We start from the raw sequence: 8,304 nt of genomic DNA, 5'->3' as shown, positions 1-8,304 counted from the left end.
TTATGGAAATAATAGACCCCATGCTACTACTTTGGATATATATCTCCTAGAAGACTTTAATGTGTGATTACAGGAACTGTTTATTTCAACTATAGAAGTGTTACAGTAGGCAGACAGGTAGATATGAGACAAGGGTAGATATGGGGAAAGAAATTTGGGATCCACCCCTGCTCATTATGCCTCCTAGGAACCACCTCCTTATAGTCCACTCACAGACAGACAATAAATTTTATAGATTCCCAAATTTCTCAATGGAAAGGACAAAGAAAACTGATCTCTGGGCTTGGATGACCCAAGAAAAAACTGGAAATACCCAGTAAAAGCAGCTAATGTCATAACTCCCCAGGGTGAGGGATGGCTCATCCAGTAGATCATATGCCTAGAATAAAGGAGAGACACCTCTCACATACTCTTTTGTCTTTCTTTTCCAGATGGCTACCCATACATCAAGACTCACCGCTCAGGTGCAGCATCTTAAAAAATTAAGATAAATCTGACCCTCAAGCATTCAAAAAAAAGCTAATTTTATTTTGCCTAGAAACTTGGCCATAAAATAGAGAGGAGATAAAGAAACATGGCCTGAACTTGGAAACATTAACACTAATACCATGCTTTTTCTGCTGCACCCAAGGAATTTCAAAAGAAGTTCCATATGTTCAGGATTTCATGGCCTTGAGAGACAGTGAGTGAAGAACTCTGTAAATGAACCCAACGATTATGATTTTCTTGAAATTCTACATTCCCATCCATAGCCCAATATGAGAAATAAGAGCCATAAGTGACCCACTCTAAGATGCCTTTAACTACCACAGTAGAGCCCGTCACTCACAACTGGGAAAAGTACAATCAGGTCTTAGAGATTCCTGACCACTTTAGTCAGGACCCCTCAATCTCCAGGATCTGTCATCTATAAGAGGTTGCAGGGCTAACAGCTCAATGTTTCATTAACCATTCAAAATCTCAGACAGGTAAAGGAAGACCTGGGAAGATTCTCAGTTGATCCTGAAAGGTTTATTGAGGAATTACAAAGGTTAAATGTCTCTTTAAACTATACCTGGAGGGACATAAGTATCCCGAATCAGACTCTCAAGCAGAAAGTTGCAATAGAGCATGCTGCAATATGATGATGGGGCTCATTTGACAAATTGTTAATTTCCCATAGTGGCAACTGATGTTCCTTCAACATAACTCCAGCAGGATTATAACACCACTGAGGAGATACAAAGGAGAAATCACATGGTTCTATTTCTATTAAAATATAAAAAACATTCACATCAAATCTGTGAACAGGGGCTGGTGCTGTGGTAGAGTGCTTGCCTTGCATGCATGAGGCCATGGGTTTGATCTTCAGCACCACATATATACACAATGGAATATCACTTAGCAATAAAAGAGAATAAAATCATGGCATTTGCAGGTAAATGGATGGAGTTACAGAAGATAATGTAAGTGAAGTTAGCCAATCCCCAAAAAACCAAATGCCGAATGTTTTCTTTGATATAAGGAAGCTGATTCATAGGATAGGGAGTGGAAGCATGGGAGGAATAGACGAACTCTAGCATGGGGTTATTAATGAGGGTGGAATGTGATGATCATTATTATCCAAAGTACAGTTATGAAATCACGAATTGGTGTGAATATACTGTGTATACAACTGGAGATATGAAAAATTGTGCTCTATGTGTGTAATAAGAATTGTAATGCATTCCGCTGTCATATATAAACAAAAAATTTAAAAAAAATTACCTCGTGACTTTCACAGAAGACATATACCACACATCAAATTCATAGCTTATTAGAAAACCAAAGAGCCTCACTGGCTTACAGATGTCAGGTTACTCAAGTATCAGTCAATCCTTTTAGAAACTTGACATCACTTTATAGAGATGGACTTCTTTAAATCCAACTATACTGTTGTGTATTCTGGGGGACCAAGTGTCTTTTCATTCTTGTAATAAGTGACCTAATATGCATGAGCCAAAATGATTTAAAGGGCTCCACATGTTAGCTGATTTGGACATAGTCTAGTTCTCTAATGGAAGTAGCTTTGTATAGGAGGGTATCAGAGATGGAGGCTATACAATTGTGCTCCTCCTTCAAAGATATCACTGAGGCAGAGGCAAATTCTTCCAGGAACCTCAGACCAATAGGTGGATTGAAAGCTTTCACCAGGGTTTTGGAGCTAGAAAAAGGCCATAGGGTCATCATGTACTCAAATTATAGACACTTATTTTGGGTGGTTCACATCCATGTAGTTATTTGGAAAGAATGGGGCTACTTGACTTTAAAATTACCTTAATCAAATATGGACCACAAAACCTAAGACTTTGAGAGGTAGTATAGTGCACTGGCCCAAGGAAGCATCAGGAACATGAGAACAAAAATCATGAGGAAGCACAGGGCAATAAAAGTTCATGCATGACCATCTAGAAGAGTACCATTATAGAAGTCCTCATCTCTATCCTCTGTGAAAAGCTGTCCACATCCCAATATACCCAAGAGGGGAAAAAATTGGATGTCACAGGAAATTATCTAACACCTGAACCATGAAGAATGGTAGAGAGGGCTGGGGCTGTAGCACAGTGGTAGAGCACTTGCTTAGCATGCGTGAGGCACTGGGTTTGATCGTCAGCAGCACATAAAAATAAAATAAAGGCATTTTATCCATTTACAACTACAAAAAAATTTTTAAAAAGAATGGTACAGAGTAAACTAATCTACATTCTTTAGTCCATCCAAAAGAAGTTTATAAAAGGCTTATATGACACTTGCCATTTGTGCCAAGAAAGTCTCTACCAAATATATAAGAGATTATTCACAGGCAAAGAACTCTCTTTAGAACATATGAGTTTGATGGTCATGCCACCTTTGCAACCAAAATAACCCTCAGGGAACTAGGCTTCACCTCCTACTTCAGCCCATGCAATGCCAAGCCACATGCCCAGCAGAAGACCAGAAACCAAATTTCAATCATCTACACACTTCCAAAGGTATAAATTTCTACTAGTTTTTATAGACAACTTCACAAAAATGAGTAAAATTCTTTCCTATGAAGACAAATTGATCCCTGAAGTATAAAAACCTTACTAAAGGAGACCATCCCCAGGTTTAGGCTAATTTGATCTCTCCAGAGAGACAATGGATCCTCCTTCATCTCTCAGATTACTCAGCAGATGATAAATATCCTAAGAATTAAATATTTCCACCATTCTTACCAGAGATATTATTCATCAGGAGAAGCAGAATGGGCTAATCTTACCATAAACTGTACTCTGAGAAATCTTTGCCAAGAAACCTCGTTACCATGGTTGGAGCTTCTTCCTACAGCCCTTACATGGGTTGATTAGCTCCAAAAACTCACCTTCAGATTATGTCCTTTTGAGATGCTATACTTATAAGGGCTGGCCTAATCCAATATATAACCTCTATAAGAAAGTTAACAGACAAGGGCCTGGCTTTAATCCCCAGCACCACAATAAATAAGTAAGTAAATAAGTAAGTAAGTAAATAAATAAAAATAATAGAGTTAACAGGGCTGGGGTTGTGGCTTATTAGTAGAGTGCTTGCCTATCATACACGAGGCACTGTGTTCAATCCTCAGCATCATATAAAAATAAAGATAATTTTTTCCACCAAAAACTAAAAAAATAAATAATTTTAAAAATTAAGAAAGAAAGTTAACAGGCAATACACACCTATGGATGAGAAAGTGAAGGATGAGGTCAAAGAGATATTCCCTCTTTATAAGCCCAGACTTGGAAATAAGGATTCCCAGCAGATCCCTGATAGAAGAGCTATTTTACTCTTTTCCTCCCTAACCTCACAGTGGAGAAGGTGCCTGAGATTGCTAGCTAGATTCACCACAAACCCAGATGAAGCCCTAGAACTCGGTGCTTCAAAAATCAAGATTCTTGAAGCCTACTTGTAGTTGTGAGCCCATAATGGACCTAAAGTTACTTTTCAAAAGGATGACAGGTAAATAGATCCCTCATGGACTCAGAGGCCCCATGGCTTCTCATCTTCCCAGTTCTGGACATCTTCCTTATTAACTTCATAGTTCTTTGTCTCTCTGCTATCTTCCTTGTGGACTAAAACCATTTTTGTTCAATATGCCTCCTACACTACTGATCTTAGTTCATTCTTAGCTTCATCCTACTCCCAGAAATGTCCTAATATTCTTGCCTGTTATTGTCAAGCAGAGCTAAAAAGTTGCTAAAGACTGCCAAATCCACCTATGTCCATGATTTCTTGCAATGCATAGACCCTTTCCTCCAAGAGAGGAGAACAACCCATCCCACTGACCCTTTTTTACTGGGCTTAGAACAAGATACTGTTGTCCCATACCTGCTATTTCAACACAACAATCTTTAACTAACTTCTCCCCAGAGGACAGGTAACTTAGTCAATATCTTTCCTCTATCTTTTTAAGAACTTTTAGGGCCATAATTGATCTCTATGATACTCATAATATCTTTTAGGGCCATAATATCTTTTAATATTTTAATATTTTAATATTTTAATATTTAATATTTTTAATATCTTTTAATATTTTAATATTTTAATATTTTTAATATCTTTTAGGGCCATAATTGATCTCTATGATACTCATAGCCAGACCCCTTTGCAATCAATTGTCCTAATCCATAGAGACTCCAGTGGGAAGATTTCTTATAAACCAATGTGTCTTGACTACCAATATCACTGATTTCCTGAAAATATTTCACCTTCACTGAGGATTATAAACAATCAATTTGTTTTGGAACAGCACCCAAAATTTTCAATGGCTAGCCCTTTGTACTGGGGAATGGGACCCAATTCTGTGACAGGCCACCCAGTGGATGAGCTGGTGGTACCCCATGGCTTCAACTGTATTCCATGATAAATGATAAGATGACTCCTCCTATACACTTTAAAATGCTTGATTTCCATTTTTTAACCCCAAAACATAAAAATTCCCAAGACTACACTAAAATATTATGACAAGGCACTGTACAAAACTAGGGCTGGTTGGGCTGGGGTTGTGGCTCAGAGGTAGAGTGCTTGCCTAGAACACATGAGGCACTGGGTTTGATCCTCAGTACCACATAAAAATAGAATGGGGGTTACTGTGTTCACCCAAAACCAGAACAAATATTAAAGAAAAAAAAACTAGGGCTGGTAATACTAATTAATTTGAGTTACCCACGCTTTTTAGGCCAACTACTTTAGGATATTAGATATCAGACAGGCATGACTTCTTACCACAGATATTTCACTATGAGGAAGTAACCATAAAATATCTAAACATTCATTTTCTAACAAACACTTTAGCGGTCATTCTTCATTCATTCACTGAAATGTTTCTTATACAACTATTTTATAATGGTGTTTGGACATGAGGATCAATTACAGGCCACCAAGGAAGAAAAACACACAAATTATCCTAAAACACCAACAGGATCCATGTGAAGCCTTTTAATATACTTACTGTGATCCACAATATATGCTCGACAAATATTATTCTTTCATTCCTGGACATCATTTAGAACCCTAGGACTTTAGTACTCTTTGTTTTCAATAGTTGATAGTTTCATTTGTACACATCCTTACTTCCATCTCACCAGGTGCCTGCTATCTTCTGTGATCCAAGATGTTTCCTTTTAGCTTTCAACAACATACAAAGTTCAGAAAAAAAGAATTACCTCAGAATATCAATGAAAATAAAAGACATTTGAATAAATGGCAAAGTTCTATACTAGAAAAGGCATATCTATATGTTCTAAGTTTTTACAAAAAGCCAAGATTTTTTTCAAGAATAATGTGCTCTGTAAAGTCTAGTGAGGCACACTGACTAGATTTCAGAGTGTCAATTTAAGCTCAAATTTTGAAATCATCATATTCAGACAAGGTCCTGTGTCATCATGAACCTAGCCAAGGCCTCACAATATACTCTTATTTCTACTGATAAGGTTATATTACCTTGAAGGGTTTATGTTTCTGTCTTAAGTGCAGCTAATGTGGTTTTCAGTGTCAATTTCAGATCCAATCACTGAATAGGATCCACACTGATGACACACCATGAAATTCAGTGACCAAATTCTTCCCAAAATTCAGTAGCCAAATCCTCTCTTCCCTTCTGTTATCAACTAAGTTGACAAAAGGATATCATAAAAGCCTGAAAAAGTTTCAACATACAAATAACCCATGAGACTCAGATTTCATTCTCCTACCACAAAAAAATTAAATAATCATGATAATATGCCTTGCTTTATTTCAGAATATTCACATACTGAGATTATGTGTACAAACAGGACCAAGGGAACTAATATGCAATTATGAGTAAGACAGTAAGATCAAATAGATAACAAGCACTTTAAATTTTCGCCCATTACATAAGTAATGGCTGTAACCTACTGCTTGTTGAAATTCAATAAAGATAATAGTTGAGGTTAACATACTAACAACGGTGTATTGTTTTCTTTTTGGGGGGTGGTGGGAGGTGCCAGGGATTGAATTCAAGGGCACTCAACCACTGAGCCACATACACACAGACCTTTTTTGTATTTTATTTAGAGACAGTGTGTCAATGAGTTGCTTAGCACCTCACTGTTGCTGAGGCTGGCTTTGAAGTTGCGGTCCTCCTGCTTGAGCTCCCAAGCTTTTGGGATTATAGGCATGAGCCACTACACCTGGCACTGTATTATCTAATCTTTGAAACAAGATGTTCAAAGTATACTCATTGACATGTATGACTAAAAATAATAAAAATACCAAAAGATGATTGTGAAAATTCCAAATAACACTATTATCATATTGTATATAAATCAGTTTCCATCTTAATAGTGTATTATAAGGAATAATCTCTAACAAACCAAATCCCCAATGCATGCACTTCTGACTTCTAAAATCTAACATGATGTAAAAAATGAACTAATGAGTTTAAGAAAGTAGAGGGTTCCCGGGCTGGGGATGTGGCTCAAGCAGTAACGCCCTCACCTGGCATGTGCTGGGCGCTGGGTTGGATCCTCAGCACCACATACAATTAAAATAAAGATGTCGTGTCCACCAAAAACTGAAAAATAAATGTTAAAAAAATCTCTCTCTCTCTCTCTCTCTCTCTCTCTCTCTCTCTCTCTCTCTCTCTCTCAAAAAAAAAAAAAAAAAAAAAGAAAGTAGAGGGTTCCCAAAGTAACTCTCAAAACTCTTTAAGGAGCAATTCAAATGACCTATGAATATATTATACCATAAACACTACATAACCAACTTCAACACAGCAGTTAAAAGTAATACCCCAGAATTCTATTTCAAACTAATATTCAAACCACTATGAAAAAAACTTATCAAACATTATATACAACTTGAATCTATGGAGTCATTAGTAACCATGCAATTCAGGAAATGAGAAAATTATTGTCTACTTATTTCAGATGTGATATAAATTCACTTGAATATCAGAATGTAGGATGATTTCTTTGTTTTTCTTTTGAATTGAAGCCAGGGGTGCTCTAACATGGAACTCTATCCTCATTATCAGCCCCTTTGTTTTGTTTTTGCTGAGACAGCATGTGGCTAAGTTACTGCAGCTGGCCTAGAACTTGAAATCCACAGGCATGCACCACCATATCTGGCAATGATTTGTAAGTATTTATTAACAAGGATGTTTGAAGACTGATGTCAATATATGTCCATAATGGAACTCTAAAGAAGCATAGATCTGGCAGTATAAAGCAAAATATTGATATATTTATCTAAATCCACTCAAGTATATGAAAATATTCCCGAGTCATCTTCTAGTATATAATCTACAAATAGGGGTCTTGAAAAGTCCAAGAAACTTCAGGCAAAAATGAGTAGTATTATCACAATCCAAAATAACTATCAGAAGTAAGCATATTACAGAGCTGGGGTTGTAGCTCAGCGGTAGAACACTCACCTAGCACATGTAAGGCACTGGGTCTGATCCTCAGCGTCACATAAAAATAAATAAAACAAATGTATTGTGTCCACTTACAACTAAAAATAAAGTATTTTAAGAAAAGAAGTAAACATCTTTCAGAAAACAGAAATCTTTAAATTCACCTATAACTTGCAAAAAAGCCATTTCTAGTTAAGGGAATAGCATTAGAAAATAGAAAACCTATCACTCAAAATCTAAATAAGAGGCAAATATCCATACCAGAAGTCCTATGCAAACATGAAATATTTATCTACAAAATAAAAAGAATTGCATTATAATAAAAATAATTGCATTATAAATATGTTGGTTTAAAAAACAGATGGTCAGAAAACTTGTTTTCATATCACCCATATACTTCTAAGACCAAA

The sequence above is a fragment of the Spermophilus citellus genome (genome assembly GCF_964194105.1).
Source record: "Spermophilus citellus genome assembly, chromosome: 4".
In the NCBI taxonomy this organism is placed as follows: domain Eukaryota; kingdom Metazoa; phylum Chordata; class Mammalia; order Rodentia; family Sciuridae; genus Spermophilus; species Spermophilus citellus.
Note: the sequence above shows the minus strand (reverse complement) of the source record.